At 36.5% G+C, this 20,543-nt stretch overlaps 1 protein-coding gene across 6 annotated transcripts in view; it reads left to right on the top strand.

Moving 5' to 3' along the window:
* The window catches only part of KCNT2 (potassium sodium-activated channel subfamily T member 2), a 409,716-nt gene that overhangs the window by 156,142 nt on the left and 233,031 nt on the right, over window positions 1–20,543 (top strand). The gene's annotated exons all lie outside the window — the stretch shown is intronic.

Here is a 20,543-nt window from a genome sequence, read left to right as displayed (position 1 = left end):
AGTTTCAGTTCATAATTGATCATAATGATAGGATTAACTGTCAAAGTGATCACATAAACAAGACTAGTGTCTGCTAATACTAACTGATAGAATTAAAAAGGAGGAAACAATCCAACATGGGAAGTGGGATACTCATTGAATGGCAGATGTCCTAAACAGCACTCTGGTCTCAGAATCAGCCCTTAAGGCATTCGGATCCAGCTAAAAAGCCCATGAGAGTTTTACAGGCATGGAAAGCCAAGACACTGTGGCCAAAAGAAAAAAAAAATGACCTAATTGAAAGATCTCTGTGAGTGAGAACCCAGCGGAAAGAAGGGGCCATCAAAGAAGGAGGTACCTTTCTCTGAAGGGAGGCGAGAACTTCCACTTTGACTATGGCCTTGTCTAAATAAGATCAGAGTTTGTGAACTCAAGAGGTTTCCATAGCCTTGGCAGCTCATGACAAAAGTCTCGGATGATTACTGACGTCATAAATAAGAGTGTCAATTGTTAAATCAACAACAGGAGTCACTGTGTACCTACTCCCCATGTAGGATCTCTGTCCTTAATGTGTTGTACTATGCGAATTAATGGTAAAACTACTACTCAAACAGTACTTTATACTTTGTGTTTCTGTGTGGGTGCAAACTGTTGAAATCTTTACTTAGTATATACTAAATTTATCTTCAGTATATAAAGATAATTGAAAATGAATCTTGAAATCTTGATGTGAATGGGATGGGAGAGGGAGTGGGAGATGGAATGGTTGTGGGTGGGAGGGAGGTTATGGGGGGAAAAGCTGCTATAATCCAAAAGTTGTACTGTGGAAATTTATAGTTATTAAATAAAAATTGGGGAAAAAAAGAAAATATAGTAACTTAAGCAAGTAGAAATGTCTGAGTAACCTGTCCAGAACTGGTACACCAGCCTGGTATAGTTGCTAATAGAACCGTAAAACTGAATCACTCTATGTAAAATATTTTTAACAGGAAACACGAGAAAACATTTTGCTCTACTACAGCACATTCCATTTTTCTTTACTTCCTATGTATTTTGAGTGCATTTCTTCTGGTAATGTCCATTAAGTCAAATATACCGGTATTATCCTCTAGGTACACTTAATATTTTAAATTAGGTGCTGATATTGTGGTATAGTGGGTAAAGCTGTCACCTGAAACATTGGATGCATATGAGCACAGATTTGTGTCCAAGGTACTCCACTTCTTTTTTTAAAGATTTTATTTATTTGTTTGAGATGTAGAATTATAGACAGTGAGAGGGAGAGACAGAGAGAAAGGTCTTCCCTTCCATTGGTTCACTCCTCAAATGGCTGCAATGGCTAAAGCTGCGTCGATCTGAAGCCAGGAACCAGGTGCTTCTTCCCAGTCTCCCATGTGGATGCAGAGGCCCAAGGACTTGGGCCATCTTCTACTGCCTTCTCAGACCATAGCAAAGAGCTGGCTTGGAAGAGGAACAGCTGGGATTAGAACCGGCACCCAAATGGGATGCTGGTGCTGCAGGCAGAGGATTAACCTACTGTATCACGGCGCCGGCCCTGCTACTCCACTTCTAGTTCAGCTACCTACTAATGGCCTGGGAAAAGCAATGGAAGAATGCCCAAGTAATTGGGCCCCAGCCGCTCACTAGGAGTTTTGGAAGAAGCCCCTGGCTCCCTGTTTGGGCCTGAGCCAGTACTGGCCATTGTGGTCATCTGCAGAATGAAGCAGCAAATGGATGATCTCTCTGTTTCACTCTCCCATCTTTCTCTCTCTCTCTCTTTCTCTCTCTCTCTCTCTCCCTCCCTCTCCCTCTCCCTCTCCCTCTCCCTCTCTCTCCCCCTCTCCCTCCCCCTCTCCCTCTCCCTCTCCCTCCCTCTCTCTCTGTCTCCCTCCCCCCTCTCTGTGTAACTCTTTCTAATAAATAAATAAATCTTTAAAAAAAGTAAATTTTTAATTAAAATATTACTTTAAATTATGATCACAACATCATAGAATGTTCCTAGTCCCAGCTTTACTTTGGCTAAGTAGTTCCTTTGTATGATGTTACAGGAAGATGACAGGTAACAACCATAGGTATGCAAAGTAGGAGATTTTTTTTTTTTTTTTTGACAGGCAGAGTGGACAGTGAGAGAGAGAGACAGAGAGAAAGGTCTTCCTTTTGCCCTTGGTTCACCCTCCAGTGGCCGGCGCGGCCGGCGCGCTGCGGCCGGTGCACCGCGCTGATCCGATGGCAGGAGCCAGGAGCCAGGTGCTTTTCCTGGTCTCCCATGGGGTGCAGGGCCCAAGCACCTGGGCCATCCTCCACTGCACTCCCTGGCCACAGCAGAGAGCTGGCCTGGAAGAGGGTCAACCGGGACAGAATCCGGTGCCCCAGCCGGGACTAGAACCCAGTATGCCGGCGCCGCAAGGCGGAGGATTAGCCTAGTGAGCCGAGGCGCCGGCCGGAGATGGTTTTCAACAGCAGTCAGGACAGTGACTGCTTTGTAAAGATGAATGTAAAACTATCTTTTGGGCTACTTAGGAGTAGTTATCCTTTGAATAAAGATTTTGTCATTTTGACCCACTTTCTGAATATTGAGTCATTTGTCTTTGCAACTTGAACTATAAGAGAAATATTCCTTTGTACTCTATCTATATCATTAAAGTGAATTAGTTGTTGTTATATCACAGAGCAAGACATTCATTCAGAGCCTCAGTTTAACATGTATTTACACTTGCAGTTTTTGTCTGAAGTTTCAGGAATTAATATTTGGATGACTCGGGTGTGTTCTTTGTGAATATCACAATCTTAAAGTTACCTGTTGTAGAAAGCTGCTACAAGGCTTGAAGTGTCTCTTCTTTTCATCATTATTAATACTACAAAGAGCTATCATTATGCATCTGTCTACAAGAGACATGTGCTCAGTGCCAAGCTGAAATAAAAACGAAGCTGCTGCCCCACTCTATAGAGGGAATGTGTTCAGAATTGTTTTTCCTGTCATTGTAATGGAATTGCACAAATCTGTCCACACGTTGGCTGTGTATCCCTCTTGATCAATAATACACACTTCGAAGACAGCTGGGAATTGTGATTCATCCTGTGTCTCTGAAACAAAGCAGAATAAACTGGTATATCCGGGAATTAAGCGCATGACTTTAGCTTAATTATCAACATATTCCAACTAATAATAAGTACTATAATTTATAATGCATTTGGTGTTTCTAATTTTAAGCTGATAGACATTTTGCAACTACTTTGTTTCAAACTTCATTTTTGTTTGATTTAGTATGAAGGTTTACATATTTTCATATCATTTCATAGAATTATAACAGATATAGTACATTAATGGTTATTTTCTGTTAGTTCAATGTAAAAAAAATTCAGCTGCTTAGTCTTATTTCAGGAGAAAATAAGTAGGCTGTTAAAATGTGATCTAGTTAACTATTATCAATATGCTTGATTAAAAATATTTGTAATTTTCTTATGCATTGATGAATAGTTGTTTGAATGCTAGATGCTTAAGTTCTTGACTCCTGGTTACAATTTCAACTGTTAAGGAAAATAGCCCATTTTTTTTAAAGTAGTTTGGAGTGAAGTAGTACAACATAATCTAACGGTGTGAATTGTCACTATCATTTGATTCTTAGTGTTGTTTTACACTATGTTATGCTATGAATGAATGACACAACATACAGTTTTCTGAAGATTTGGCCATTCACTAACAACCCTTAGTTTGTATTACACTAGTTAAAATAGAAAACTGTTTGTCTCAACTGATTTTTGCAAATATGACCAGTCAGAGTTTAAGCAGTTAACTAGCCAACTAAGTTAAATTCAGATTGGGAAAATTGTTGTTTAACCTTTATAAATAGCGGTGATAATAATAATTAGTATTGCGATCAATATCTAAAACAGTTTTGAATTAAAAATCTGTATCAACTAAACTGTTTTTGATTTATGATAGCAATATATCACTTTCAAATATGCAAATATTGGGGGTAATTACCATTCAAATTTGTTATAACATACCCAGCACTTTACTGAGGACTTTACATGTGTTAACCAATTTAAATCTTCAACAACCTAAAAAATAAATTCTTTTTCTATAACACTGGGATAACACTTGTAAATTGAATGCTGTTCTGAGAATTGCACTACTTTGGTAAATGAAGAAATTGAGGTACAAAATTGTTAAGGAATTTGCTTAAAGGGATAGCTAAATAGACCTGCCTTAAAATCTACAGATGTGTTGTGGACTCCATTAAACTTCAGGAAAAAGGAAAGATTTTACCCTACAAAAGAATAAGAATCAATCTGATATCTGCATTCTCATCTGACATAATAGTGTCTAGGACACTGTCCACAAGTTTCCAAGAAAAAGGAGTTGAGAATCTAAAATTCTAACAAGTCAAACCATCATTGAATTGTGAATTATAAAGCATTGGCCTTTTGAGGCTGGCATTGTGCTGTAGCAGGTGAAGCTGTCACATGCAACGCTGGCATCCCATATGGGTGCCATTTCGTGTCCTGGAATTTCGTGTCCTGGATACTCCACTTCCAGTCCAGGTCCCCTGGCCTGAGAAAAGCAGCTGAAGATGACCTGAATGCTTGGACCCCTGCTACCCATGTGGGAGACCCAGATGAAGCTTCTGGCTCCTGGGTTTGGCTCTAGCCATTGTGGCCACCTAGGGAGTGGATTGGTGGTGGAGGATCTCTCCTCTATCTCTACCTTTCATCTGTAACTCGACTTTCAAATAAATAAATAAATACATACATATTTTAAAAGACATTATCCTAAAAAGTAATAAGAATTGACCTAATACATATTTTTGTCTGAGTTAATAGTTTCTAGAACACTGATAATAAGTTTCCAGGAGAACTTAATTGAGAATCTGAAATTCTAATAAGACAAATCATTATGCAACTATGAGGATAATGTATAGTTAGTTTCAGATATACAAGAACCTAGAAATTCTGCTACCATATTTGACTAGGGGTACAATCCAACAATAAGAAAGTAGAAGATTAAAGGAAAAATAGAGACTATGAGGTATAATCATACTTGGGGGCCTTCAAAAAAAGTTAATAGAAAATGTATATTATGAAAAAAAAAACTATGTGTGGATTTAGAAGTGTTTTTGCACCAAAATAAGATTATCTTTTAATTCTATCCCCTCTACCTCCCAGACTTTTAGTAGTCCCCTTGTATATGCAATATCAATTTTCTGTGGTTTAGACTCCTAACCAGGAAGGTCTCCACTTAATGAGCTAGGGTGGAGAGAGGAACACATCAATGACTTCTAACGGTCTTTATAGGAAAAGTTCCAAGGGAAAGGCTTTGAGATAGTAGTTTTGTGCCAACCAAGAGGGTCACACAAATATAAAAGCCATCAACCAATATTCTCAAAAATGGACACCTTTGTGGAGTATGATACACCTGATGTATTCCTGAAAAAAATTATAAAATTAGGGAAAAGGAAAGAAGAATTGAGATAAGAAATGCATCAATTTACTTGTAACAACAGACATGAGTGTTCAGTTCCCAAAAGATCCTAAAGCATCACAATAATAAAGGTGGTAGCACATATTTACTTAACATTTATTTCCTTTGTCAACCACTCTTCAGTTACTTTATGCATGTTAAATTGTTTAACTTCGCACAACACTCTTCTGTGGTACATGTTATTTACTACATTTTATAGGCAAGAAACTGAAGAACAAAAGGACTCAACTTGTTCAAGGCCCAAAATTAATAAGAAAATTCAGATTTGGAATAAAAGCCCAGTGTTTAACTGTTGTGATATCATTTGTTCTAGAAGCCTTTAACTTAGACATTCAAAAATGATAAACTAAAATAAAAAATCCAGTAAACTTATGAGGTTTTAAATATATTATATTGTGAATTTATAAATATTTCAAATAGAGTTATGGTTAATAGAAGACAGCAAATGACAATGTCTTAATCTTTAAAAAGTATTTTTGACTAATGATAAAAGAGTATTGTATTCATTATTGTCTCTTTTATGTGAATAATGTTATCTCAGATTCAGCAAGTTCTTTAAAAATTTTATGAAAAATAAATTAAATACATTTAGAAATAATTACCACATAAACGTGACCCAAACTGTTAAAATTATTTCCATTTACCTCTTTTCTATCTCTGTATCCTTCTATATTGTATGTGTCAATAGAGCTTTTGATGACTATACCAAATGATTACCATCAGATATAGCATTATGTATGATATTTTTTCATCTTTATTTTTTCTGCTGTGGTTTAAATTTTCATAATGGAAGTGTGTAAATTTTTAAACAAAGCAAAGTGGCAAAATTTAAGAAATGTAGAAAGACAATACAACTTACCAAAAAATATAATTATGACAGCTAATATGATTTTGTGCTTAATTCATCCCTTAAATCATTCTCCTATTTCAAACATCTGAATTCCTTACCTGTGTCACATACTTATCCTTCAAGTCTCAACGTTTAGGTTAAAGCTTCTCTGCAAGGTTGTCTTGAATGCATAATTATGGGAAATGTCTAAGCTTTGTGCTTCTGCATTGTTCATAAAAATGTTAAGTGCATAATGGTTTTTTAATTCTCAGTATTTCTTGCTAGACTTTCATGTTCCATTTGCTTTCCTTATCTCTTGACCCTGCATCTCTCATAATGGTTGGGAACATGACAAGTCTTTGCAATTGACAGACAATTACATTCTAGGAGAATAATATCTTTATCAAGTGGAGATACTTACATATTCTGTAAGTTAAGCATTTTAAAACATATATTCTAAAAATTTTCCTTTAAATATTTCCTTTCACAATTAACTTTTATTTGAAGTCTTAGGAATGAATCTTTATAGTCTTAACTCTCTAGTCCAGAGTATGTGTAATTCTATAAAAATGATGTTTTAGGATTATTGCTTCTGACAAATACAACTGGAGTGGCAAAACTTATACAACTTTTGAATAAAAACCTTTTCTATTGAAATAACTCTTTACGAGTTGCTCATACATATCTCATTAACAAGAACTTCCAGATAAATCAAATTTTGACTGTTAATTTTGTCTCCAGAAAACATATGAATATATGCCTTGAGAATTTTCCATTCTCTCTCTCTCTCTCTCTCTCTTTTTTTTTTTTTTTTTGACAGGCAGAGTGGACAGTGAGAGAGAGAGACAGAGAGAAAGGTCTTCCTTTGCCGTTGGTTGCCCTTGGTTCACCCTCCAATGGCCGTCGCGGCCAGCGCACTGCGGCCAGCACACCGCGCTGATCCGATGGCAGGAGCCAGGTACTTCTCCTGGTCTCCCATGGGGTGCAGGGCCCAAGCACTTGGGCCATCCTCCACTGCACTCCCTGGCCACAGCAGAGAGCTGGCCTGGAAGAGGGGCAACCGGGACAGAATCCGGCGCCCCAACCGGGACTAGAACCCGGTGTGCCGGCGCTGCAAGGCGGAGGATTAGCCTAGTGAGCCACTGCGCTGGCTGTCCATTGTCTCTTAATTTTGGGATTTGTGAAAGCAAAATGATGTTATAAAATTACTGACTGTTTTTCTAAGTATCAATTCTTGTACTGAGCACAGAGATAAACTCATCGAATGCTAGCACCACTGTCCTCAACATTCCATCATGCCTTTTCCCTTTCTACCATTGTTTAGGAATTTTAAAGATTTTTTCTCCTATTTTTTTCTTGATATTTCTTTTTATCTAAATCCTGATATCCTACTGAAAATATGCTCATCTCACAGTTTCTTGAAATAAAGAAAACATGTATTTGTATGTCAGGGCACAGGGTGCAACATGGTCATATAGCACGAGCTGTAAGTTGCATTGTATATGGACCAGATTTATGGTTTATGGCATGGTTCATTAACTTTTTCCTTGCAGAGATGCAAAGAGAATGCCTAGAAGTGTGACACATTTTTTTCAACACTAAAATCCTGGTTTTATCTTTACTTTAAAAACAAAAATTTCCCCCTAGAAAACATGAAATCCCAACATCCCGAATTGTGCTACATTCCAGGGAAATCTTAGGTGTCAGGCACATAGTGAACAAGAACAGAAAATGAGTATCTGGAACAATTTAATTGGGATTCACTCGATAAATGCCAAAGTGCCAGTTGTGGGCTGATTTGAATGCTAACGTCTGAATTACAGGCATAACATCAAAGTGTTAGATGCTCTCTGCACAGAGTGCCATTGCTAATTAAGTTTTTCCAGCAATAGTGCATAGCCTTGGGATGCACAAGGAGTCCACAGGATAATGAAGACTATTTATTTCTGTCATGGGACTTTCCTCCTCTGAAAATTCTTTGCAGTACAACTTGACCTTTACCAGGTAGTGGAAAAGTTTACTCTCTCAAGTTAATGTTTTTCTTATAAACCATGCCAAAGCTTGAAAATCTTGTGTTACTAAATGTATAGTTAGATTTTTAAAAGAAACACATTTTGAAAGGCACTGGGTGATGAATGCCTTTGTTCATGTATATGTAATGGCCTATATGTACACAAATCAACTATTGTGTTTCAGATATTTTTAAGAAGGTGACATGTGAGTTCATAGTTTAAATCCTAATTAAATGTTCAAATGTTGTTTTAGAATTATGTAACACTGGAATTGTTTTGTATGGATTTGTGTCAAGGATAATAAGAATGTTTTGTGAAGAAACAAATCTCACAGTAGATTCTTAAATCCAACATTCTGCATGAGATTATCTTGAAATATTTTTAAAAGTGTGTTTTTTTCTTAAAAATACTTAATCTAGCTTTGAAGCTTTAAAAAACATCGTATATAACTCATTTAAATTCTTTTAATACTTGATATATTCTCACTGCATGTACTATTTCAGTATCTATATTATTTTCTTGTTTTTTATATCACTTTTTTTTCTGCCAAGGGCTATTTGCATATGTATAACATCATTCGCAGGTCATACAAAATTATCAGCTCACAAATTAGTCTGCTATAGATGACTGAATCTCAAGTCCTGCCAGTGGTTGCCTCAGCAGGTACAGACCTCAGCAGGTACAGACCTTATATGGCCCATGAGCTGGCCATTCCCCACTGCTTCATGAGCAGTCAGGATGAAAATATCATTCCTATATATTTATTTGGAGTATATTAACAACAAGTAGATATGACGTTGTAATGGGCTGGGTCTGACTCAGTTGCAGATTCAGGCTGAAATGTAGGTCAGGACAGGTTGTGCGGTGAGTTATGACTTCTCAAGGGCATGATGGGTAAAAACCTTGGCTGCAAGTACATAGCTTAGCTCTTGGTAATCAGAAATCTCCATTCTGGCTCTGGCTGTGCTCCTTCTTTTCCATTGATCATGTGCATTTCACCCTGATTGTTCTCGATACAGTTATTTTATCTCTTACGATGAATTTTCTTGATTCGCATCTTAGTGACAGCTGTTGTCATATCAGAGTAAGCTTTAAGTAATGCTTGCTCTTCAGTGTAAAGTGAGAAACTGTAAGCTGGATTCATATTATGCATTTTCATAGTTAATACACTGACTGTGACTTAATATGATTTAACTGCTCATGTCCGGTGTAAAATCTAAAATGTGAATAGTAATGCAATGCAGAATTGTTGTGAAAATCATTGAATTGATACATAAATAGTTCTTAGCACAGAACATAATTCAGTGCATTAGCCAATGGGCTATTATTATTTGTCAGTGTTATAATGGTGGTTTTTTTTATGCTTGCATGAGACTGGTACAATGTAGATCTTTGCTAAACTGAATTCTCCATTTTTGTAGTCAGTTTTATCATAAGCCATACTACAGAAAGTGTATAATAAATGTGTGTTGAATCAATATTGAATACAGAAGTTGGGTAAAATTATTTTGTTGGGAAATATTTTACTTTTTATTATAGCATCAGGTGAGAAATACTTCCTTCTGTTGGAATAAAAAGGCATTAGTTTCAGGAAACTTCTATTAAAACCATATTTTAAACTTCTGTGCATGAATACTTCTGTGTACACTCATCTATGTGCTCTTCTGTTTACATCATGATAACTATAACAAGAATTTTAAGGTAAATTTTATGTAAGGTGTTTCTGATGTACTTATGTAATTCAGCAGATATCTGTCAGTCATTTGATATGTGTCTGATAATTTGGTTTACATAAACAATGCATTTTGGTTGATTACATTAATAATTTTATGGTGATTTTGGAAGACATTATGGCAGAATAACTATACAAGCAGTATGAAAAAAGTGATGATGAACTTCAGAAAAGGTAGAATTTAGTTTCATCTAATGAGTTCTTCATGTATTACTAAGTTACCAGGGGAGACAAGGCAGAGACAATTATGAACTCCATGTTAAGTCTTAGGAATTATTAAGGGCACCTTGACATCTTAAAAAGAAAAAAAAATCTGAAACTATTCATAAAAAGTGCATTTAATCTTCTGAAGAATAAAGCATTTGTAAAAGTAAAATATGTAACAGTGGTTATGCTCAAGGGAACAAATAGAACTATATTATTTTAATTTCTTACATCATATAAAAATGTTAAGGCCTAGAAGCAATCATTAGCATAAAATGAAATAAAGCAAGGTAATCTAACCAATAAGCCAGTAGTCTATATAAAGTGGATCATTAAATGTATTTAATTCAAAAGAAGAGTGTGCTCTACTTAAACGGTAGAACTGAAAGTGAAGACATGAACCTGGAAGAAGGAAACTAGGAAGAAGTCTGTTTAACACCCCCTTTTCCTGTTCCATTCTCAGTTCTAGTTTCCATCTGTGCAAGCTTCCCAAGCAGGGCAAGGAAAGTGCAAGAGGAAAACTACTGGGATATTTTCTGTTACTCAGGAATTAGCAGCACCTGAGACTAGAATAAAGGCTTTGGAATGAGGACTGAATGTATCAGAGAGATTTGAAGGATAAGGACCTGGCTGACCATTTCCAATCTGACTCTGGGAAGGACCACAAGCCAGGGAATGCAGGGAATACTATAAGCTAAAATGCTTGCTTGGTCAAGTCAGAAAGGAAACAGGACCTTTAGCCAACAACTTCAGGGGTCTGAACAACCAGAGTGTGGAAGCGGATTCTGTCCCAGAGTCTCCTCCAGTTCACACCTGGTTTCTGTCATGGGAAACAAGCCCACCTGGACTTCTAATCTCTTTTTGTGTTCATATCTGACAACACTGCCTGTGTGTTAACAGAAACTGACCTGAAGTCAAATGACAAGGGAGTTGCAAGGCACATCTGCGTATGATAAAGCAGATATGAAACCGAGAGCACACATCCAATTGCCTGTGCATGGGTTGTCTCATGGATCATCTACGAGGATGGAGACTGAGAAGGGTTGGAAGAGCTAATAAGCTTAGAGGGTTTAGAGAACTGTAGAACAGGTATAAAGACCAGGGTTACAATGTGTACTTTGGTGATGACTCAGATAAAGAGAAAGGGGCATAATGCCATTGTTCATCATTCTTTCCTGGAAAGACAGGTCATTTGTTTTCAGAGATTCTTCCTTGGAATTCATCTCATAAACTGTTTTCAGCAATGAAATAATCATATGATGGTGGATGCGAGTGGTGGGTTTACTAGAAACATCCAAACTTTATGTGCCTTTTAAAAATTTTGCAAAGACTGAGGAACATAGTGGAAAGATGGTAGACCTTTGATGCAAAGAACAAGGGGAGTTATAAAGGCCTTTCTGAAATCTATGTGAATTTAAACTAACTGGATATTTTATTGGATAATACAAGTGCTATGTGGGTCTACTTGTCTATTAGAAAATTGTAATAACTAGCTTGAACAAAATAACTAAATCATCTTAGCAAAACATAGGGAATTAGGGCATTATATTTGAACTTCTAGAAAATATACAAATATAACATTACAAAAATTTATTTGAAAGGGTTTATAATGTGTAGTACAGAGAGGAGGCTATGTTTACATCCTGATCAAACACAAAAATAAAGGAAAAAGAGTTATAACAAAGTGAAAGAAGAAACACTGATCAACAGAAACAGTAGTAAGCAACAAAATAAAATATACCAGCACTCCATCTTCCAAATATGAAGGAATTAAATTTTCTCATTGCCAAAAGGAGAGTAAAAAAATCAATGCTATTTATAAGAAGTATATCTAAAATGCTAAAGAAAGTTTCTAAATGGATAGCAGGAAAATTCAAACTAAAAGAGGTTTGACAATACTTATGGTTATTAATTCATTTAATATAATTTTGAATGTGTTCTAAGTGCTGTAACTGGAGACATAAAGATAATGGTCAAAATCCCTGTCTCTGTTGATTGAATAGGGGATAATGATGATAAGCAAATGAATATATAGTGTCAGTTGATCTGAGATGAGGATGGAAGCAGATGGGCTACTTTGTCATGGAGGGTTTTCAGGGAGCTGCTTTCTGATGGAGTGAGATTGGGATGGGGGTTAGAGTAAGGAAGTGAATCATTGTGTTTCTGAAAAAGTGAGTGAACCAAGCAGAATAGCAGTCCATGCAAAGGTTCTGAGACAGAAGATTTACTTACTTGTTTGAGGAACATTCTCAGAGGGATGTTCTAATAAAATTGTTCCCACTATTGTATGGACATTAGGATGCAGGAAGAGAAGGATAAAAGCAGAAATACTGACTGGGAGGCATTATGGACTTCAGGAAGGAGCTAATGGAAGTTTGATTTAGAATGGTAGCAAGGAAGAGGGCAGTGATTAGATTTGAGATATAATTTGAAGATCAGAGTGGCAGTTCTGATAACTCATGAGATGTAAGGTATGCATGAGGGAAAAATGAAGGACGGCTTTGAGGTTTGTATTTTGGGAAGCTGTCAGTTATGGATGGGGTCGTGTGCAAGAATGGGGAAATCTGGAAAGGAAAGTAAAAAGGAGGAAAAAATGAAATGTCTCTTGTGCTTGTGATGCCTTTGAAGATTCCATGTGGACACACTGAATAGCTGTTTGACTATGGGAGCCTGAAGTTCAGCAGAAGAGTTGGATCTGTGCATGCAAATTTGGTCATCATCACCAGATCTGTAATCACCAAGGTCAGGATTCGAAGGGAGCATCTAGGCACTGACAGAGTGAAATCTCTGATTAAAAAAAAATAAAACAACAAGCTGCAAGGGTACTAAAAGACCTTCTATGAGGATAAACAGTACAATTTATAAGGGCTCCAATCTTCATTCACCTGTGTGTTTGAAGAATTTGGCCATTAAATATGTGAAGCAAAAATATGTGAAAATGAAATGAGAACTGATAAAATGTAATTTTAGCAGGAGATTTTTATAAAGTATATTACTAAAATGGATCTGAGAATATTTTATTTTCCACTTCTCAAACATAAGCCTTTTCTATACCATCCAACCCAGATGGTTGTCTATTTTAAACCATAGTCAATGTGAGAGCTTTCATAGTACATTTTTATTATTATCGAAGTGTTTTCCTACCATCAAGCAACCAATCTATGATGAATTCTTGCATCTTTTAAAAACACCATGAGTTCCTTTTCTCTTTTAACATTCATCCTCTTTTTATTACCTTGTTTTCCCTTATTAATTTTCCTATTTTATAACTCCTTAAATTGCTTAGACACTTTCACCTTGAACTGTTTTTTAGAATCCTTATACTCAAGAGTGTGGCTCATTGCTCTTATTTTCATAATTTCCTATTAGCAAATTAAAATATTGCATCACATTATAGCTTACCTTCTTTCTTGTCACTAATCTTTGCCAATGTATTATAAAGTATTTTGATTCTGATCATTGAGCGATTCATTTTAGCATTTTTCCTTTTCCAATATTGAATGTCTGAACTGAAGTTATCTCCTCCCCCAGGGTTCTATTAACTGTCATGGATATTTTGCTATGGAAATATTATACAGAATATTTCTGGTTTTCCTGAATAATCAGGCTCATTTAGTCACTTAATACTCTTTTTATGGTTCCTTTGTGTTAGCCTGTTGGAGTGATATTTATGGTAGACCTTTGTTACAACTTTATATATAAATTTTGAGGATTTATTTTTAGGTTCTGGTGTACTAGCAAATTGATTTTAGGATGTTCTAAATACCTCATTTGAATTTCATATGAGCTTGTTCCCTCCAGTGTGCCTACTGTGAAGGTGAAAAACCGCTTTCCATCCCCTGCCTTATAATTATCTTTCATCTTGACCATTGAGAGTACTCAGTTTTCTTTTCTTCAGTATAATTGTGCCCTGAATGGTCTAAATCCCCAGGATATTTTTTTCTTTCTTTGTTTGCCTTTCTCTAAGTTTTTTTCTATTTTACAATTATAAAATCAAACAGGGCCCAGTGCTGAATAACAGCCAAGATCAAGATAATTTATATAAAATCATTTTGTAAATTATAAAGTACTGCTCAAAGGTTAGGTAGCCTTTTTTTTTGCCATAATTTTGGGGAAAGATTCCTACTTCAAGAAAAATATTATTCATCCTGGGTTTTATTTCTCACAGACTGTGTATATATGGGGTTAAGTTTTTGGAAAATAGAATTAAAGGATATGTTTATTTTGGTGCAAATTTATTTTGAAATCTAAACAAAGCTTTTTTATAGCCCTCATTTTTCATGAACTTTTTGCCTCTATGTGTGGACTTAAAAATGTTTTATACCAGAATGAGTTTATTTCTTAATTCATTTTTTCAGACTTATTGAAATCTCCTCATAGATCTATTCAACTTTACCAAAGGAGATAAATTAAGAAAATGCAGACCAGCGAGAAAATAATTTATACATTCACCTGACTTTTCTTAGCATTATTTTTATCCAGACATTTGATAAGATGTGAGGATAATGTTACCAAGGCTCTTGCTCCTCTCTAGGACTTGGCTTCTCTTGTCTGTTCAGGTGAACTCATAGGTGCCTATGATTTCCCAGGCCATCTATAACTTAGTAACTTCAGCAGTTCTAAATGACATTTCTGATCCTTCGCCTCTTTTCGTACAATTTTTCCCTCCATCTTTTCTGTCACTTATCCCACTATTAACTCAGTTCCTTTAGTATGTGGAAAAAAAAACAAACTTGGAGTTTCTGGACTTCTTGTCTTTTGTCAGACCGTGCATTCAATCCATCAGAAAGTCATACTGGCCTTATCTCTACCATTTCTCCATTCACCAATTTATTTGCACTGCAAATACTCCTGTCAAGCAGCCAGCATCCATCTCTTGCTCCCATCATCTAATCTCTCTACTGATACCTTCACTCTCTTGTAGTATGTTTCAACACAGCAGTAAGAATATTCTTGCAAATATAAGAATTTTGTTAATTATCCAATACCCTTAGATTATGCACAAAAATACTTTTGAGGTTTTCCATACTTTGGTCCATGTTTAACTACTTGACTTCAACTTATACAAGAGTACTTCAAAACATTTATGGAAAAATGGCATTAGAAGAATGAGTTTTCTTTAGCGCAAATAATATTTTTGAAATTCATGCAATTTTTTACACTATGCATTGTCCACAATTTGTGAAAAAAATTGGCACCAACATAAACTTGTTCCTTTAATTCCAGTTTCCATAAAATTTGAAAGTGTCCTTATACTCTAATTTCTCTCCATCTGTAGGCTTCTGTTATTTATTTATTTATTCATTTATTTATTTTTTGACAGGCAGAGTGGACAGTGAGAGAGAGACAGAGAGAAAGGTCTTCCTTTTGCCGTTGGTTCACCCTCCAATGGCCGCCGCGGCCAGTGCGCTGTGGCCAGCGCACCACACTGATCTGAAGGCAGGAGCCAGGTACTTCTCCTGGTCTCCCATGGGGTGCAGGGCCCAAGCACTTGGGCCATCCTCCACTGCATTCCCTGGCCACAGCAGAGAGCTGGCCTGGAAGAGGGGCAACCGGGACAGAATCCGGCACCCCGACCGGGACTAGAACCCGGTGTGCCGGCGCCGCAAGGTGGAGGATTAGCCTAGTGAGCCATGGCGCCGGCCTTGTAGGCTTCTGTTTAGTCCTGTCCCTCGATGATGTTAGGGTGATTGCTAAATCGTGGGTTTTGAACTAAGAGTTCTCACTGCCTTGCATGGTCTTCACTTACCTTTTGGCATCATTTCAGCCTCAGTTCAACTTTATCAAAAATATTTTTTTAAAAAAATTATTTGACAGGTAGAGATATAGACAGTGAGAGAGAGAGAGAGAGAGACAGAGAGAAAGGTCTTCCTTCCATTGGCTCACTCCCCAAATGGCTGCCTTGGCTGGCACTGCACCGATCTGAAGCCAGGAGCCAGGTGCCTCTTCCTGGTCTCCCAATCGGGTACAGGAGCCCAAGCACTTGGGCCATCCTCCACTGCCCTTCTGGGCAACAGCAGAGAGCTGGACTCAAAAAGGAGCAACCTGGACTAGAACCCGGCGCCCATATGGGATGCTCACGCTGCAGGTGGAGGATTAACCAAGTGAGCCATGGCGCTGGCCCCATGTATCAAATTTTTAAAGATTTTTTTTTTGACAGTTCAAAAAGGGGTCCTGAAAATCCCACTACTCATCCCCCACCAACTACCTTTTTTAACAAAAGATTTACTTGTTATTTGCAAGTAAGAGTTACAGTTCTCAAGGAGAGAAGGAAGAGGAGACAGAATCTTCCATCTACTGGTTCACTCTCCACCGTGAACTGATCCAAAGCCAGGAGCTTCTTCTGGGTCTCCCACATGGGTGTAAGGGCTCAATCTCTTGGGCCATCATCTGCTTTCCCAGGCCATTAATAGGGAAGTGAATCAGAAGTGGAGCTGCCAAGACTGGAATTGGCGCCTATAATGGGATGCCTGTGTTGCAGACGGTAGCTTTACCTGCTATACCACAACGCCAGGCCCCCACCATTACTTTATAATATATTAACCTTTAGTTATCTTCAGTCATTTGTCTTTATCAGAAATCATTTACTTTCTTTTACTCATCCAAAATAAGTTCTGGCAAAGGTACTGAATTTGTATCTATATTTATTTTATTAAATTTTATTAAAGATGAAGAAAATGAGAAGGAAACTCAAAACAATTTTATTTTAAGTTTGATTACATTTAATATGATTAATATTAAGGGACAATCTATGAACTTTTTTCTTTCCCTATACTAGCTATATTTAAATGTTGCAACAATTATTTTAAAAATGATTCAAAACTTTTTAAAGATTAACATTTCAAATGAATAAAGAAAGATTATGGTAAAGGGATTTAATCTTTTTATATAACCGGAAGCCACCATAGGCAAATTGTTTACTTAGAAAGACTGTATAGCTTAGTCGAATTTAATCTGATTTGGAACATTCATCCTAGAAGATTAGTGGCTACATGACTATTAGTTCGTTTAGTTCTCTGGATTGTAAATTTAGTTTTCTATCAGTAAGAGAAGGGATTAGAACACTATGCCTGACTAAACAAAACGGCTTGACTTTCTTTGTTAAAATTTCGTAATCTTTCTTAACCTCTTTCTTCCTTACAATTTTTGGGAAGGCTTATAATTACTTGATTTCAGCGATATTTAGAGGAAGTGATGAAGACCTTTCTCACATCCCTCTCGCAACATTTGATGGGTAGGAAGACACTTGCCAAGTCTTGTTCCTCTGTGCTCGGAGATGCTGCTTCTGCAGAGGAAGGAGCTGCACTGGAACACGTTAGACCATATCTGCTGTTTCTAGCCAGGGAGCTCTGGTTTCCCAGTCGGTAGACCTTTCACAAAGTGTCATCAGGCTTGCGTCATTCTGTGACCTTGGCAATTGCTAAGAAAGAGGACACATGCTACTAGGGTAATGTCTGGTAATAGAAATTTGAGCTCAATGAGTCTCATGGTGAGAAAAAGTAAAGAAGTAGTGTATTTATTGTGTTTGTGGGTTTTATAAACATGCTTTTTACTCAAATGTTTTGTTTATGAGAAAAATGCAGAATAAAATATTTTCTGGAATGGTTGTATCTTAATTGGAATACCAAATTCTGTTTTAATCTCTCTGTGTATAAATAATCCAATTTGGTAAAACTCTTAGGAGCAGTGTTCATTAGGTAAATGTTAACACAAATCATGCCTTCCAATAAATTTCTTTTGTATGGAATATGTCATGGACTGTTTCAACTGCTCTTTGAACAAATATTGATCAGGAAAATAGATCCAATTCTCAGTGAAAATAATTATTTACCTAGGTGACCATTCCACTTGGATACTGCCATCTTTGACATCAGCTTACAAGCAATTAAATATACCATTGTTGGAGAGGTGAGTTGGATGAACTGATTAGCCACTTCTCAAGTGTGTTGTAGCTCATGGGTGGTTATATTGGTATATAATGGGATTATCTCTGAGTATTGTACTTTTATAAAAAATACATTTATTCATTAACCATTTCTTAGAAAGGAGAATTTTGATTTTAGGTATTATGAAAGTAAAATGGCTATCATTAGGACAAAGTTAATGAACAATATATTTTAATATTACACTGTAAGAATGAGTTCATAAAGACATTTTTGCTGTGAGAGAAATTCCCACTGTTTACAATGTGAAGTAACATGTTAAGTTGTATATTCCCTTTTTTCTAATGGCCAAATTTGAACTATTTTTGATAGAATAAAATAAAGTATTGTTTTGTGCTTTATTTGATTTCAAGAAAATGTTGCATAGAGATGCACTATTTGGTTTTGTTTGGCAGCAGTAACTTCTAAGATATTGTTGGGGGAACATGATATAGGAGTATTGATCAGCTTATATTAATTGATATTTATTTGGTCCCATTTCATATTTCATATAAGCAAGGACTTTTAACTTGAGTGTTTAATCTTCCTGATTTCTTTATGCTAAAAAGAAATGAGTTGATAAATCAAACCTTCTCTGAAGAGAATTGGGATATGTAACTGTGTTTTATTTTTATATATTCTAAATGTGACCATATCTTTAAACATGTAATGAAGATTAATGGTGTGTAAAATAATTCTTTTATATTACTTCCTGGGTATCCACTTTAAAGAAGTGTTCCAGATAAGTAAAATATATTAAACCCAACAAAAAAATGTGTATTTTAGACAGGCCAAGCCTCACAACTTTGAAAATGCTTTAGGACAAAATTTGGCAGCTTTTCCACATCCGTTATTTCCTCTGGTCACAGCTGTAACGTCACTTGGATGATTTGCATGAGCAGATTCCTAAAATTGATTTTCAGCCCGAGACTAATAGTCTGGTGTGAGACGAGTGGCCGCCTCGGGCCATAGTGACCCAGGTTTCCAGCAGACCTTTATCACTGAGCTCACATACTGCCAGGATGATTTCATTCTCTTGCTTAAAATTATTCTTTTGTGCTTTCAGTCTTCAGAATAATGCAAACTTCTAGGTGTTGTGCATAAAGAAATATATAGCTTGTCCCTGCCTACTTCTCTGGACCATTTTAAAGGCTATTTCACTATAGTAATGCTTGCACAGTTGAGATTATTATGCAAAATTCCATTACACAGTGAAGGTATTGTGTGTATCTTCTCTGCAACCCCTAGAAATTGTTTTGACTAGGTCATGTTTTTGAGGCTTTTCCTCTCTAGATTTCCTGTCTTTTCAGAAGTAAACTAATCATGAGAAAGAGTAAGGACAAAGGAGAGCAGAAGAGTTGTGTTTTTCTATTTGTTTTTGAAGGCTAATCTTTATCTAAAATTTTTATTTAGTTTTTATTTATTTGAAAGATAGAGAGACAGAGATATTCCATCTGCTGCTTCACTCCCTAAATGCCTGCAACAGCCAGGGCTGGACCAGGCCAATGTCAGGAGCCCGGAACTCAGTCCAAGTCTCCCACATGGGTGGCAGGGACACAAGTACTTGAGCCATTACCTTTTGCATCCCAGAACATTAGCAGGAAGCTGGAATTGGTAGCAGAACCAGGACTCAAATCAAGCACTTCAATATGGGATGCATGTGTCTCCAGTGGCATCTTAACCTCTGCTCCAGACATCTCCTTGGTTAATGTTTAAAAAAAAAAAGAGAAGGAAAATATGCCCCTTGGAACTATTGACTTTCTTCTTGGTGAAAAGAGAGCAAAGATATATTTAGAAAGAATCTTTGTACTGCAGTAGAATTTAGAAAGCCAGTGGAAGTCTTTCTCAATGTTCAAGTCAGAACAATTTACATAGAAAACATTTACTTATGTATGGGGTCAGGAGCATGCATGTGGACATGTGGTGACTTCAAACAGACCAATACATACACACTTCCATAGGTGTGTGTATACACACACACATACACACACACACATACTTTCTTTGTGCCTTCTGCAAACTTATTCTCATCTATAAAGCGTCATTAAATGGTGGTATTTCTATGCAGGCCTTTTCACAATTTTATTATTTCCTTTTACATTTTCCCCCAAGGAATACATAATATATCTAACTTAAAATGTTTCTAACTGTACTTTTACCAGCATGAAAAATGTGGTGTCTCTGTGTCTATGTAAATTAAAATCAAAGGATAGCTCATAAGCATGTGAATTCTAATCAGGAACCATTACCAGCCTGTTGCTAGTTCTATGCATCAAAATCCTGTGCCAGAATGTTGACAAATTAACTCAAATAAAACTAGAGATATCTTTAAGGCATGTGGTAGGCAAGAAAAAAACTGGTTATGCTTGCCTTTGCATTACTG

Source organism: Oryctolagus cuniculus, chromosome 13, assembly GCF_051225735.1.
Source record: "Oryctolagus cuniculus isolate XC-2025 breed Fujian yellow rabbit chromosome 13, ASM5122573v1, whole genome shotgun sequence".
Taxonomy (NCBI): Eukaryota; Metazoa; Chordata; class Mammalia; order Lagomorpha; family Leporidae; genus Oryctolagus; species Oryctolagus cuniculus.
Note: the sequence above shows the minus strand (reverse complement) of the source record. Positions and strands in the feature narration are given on the sequence as shown.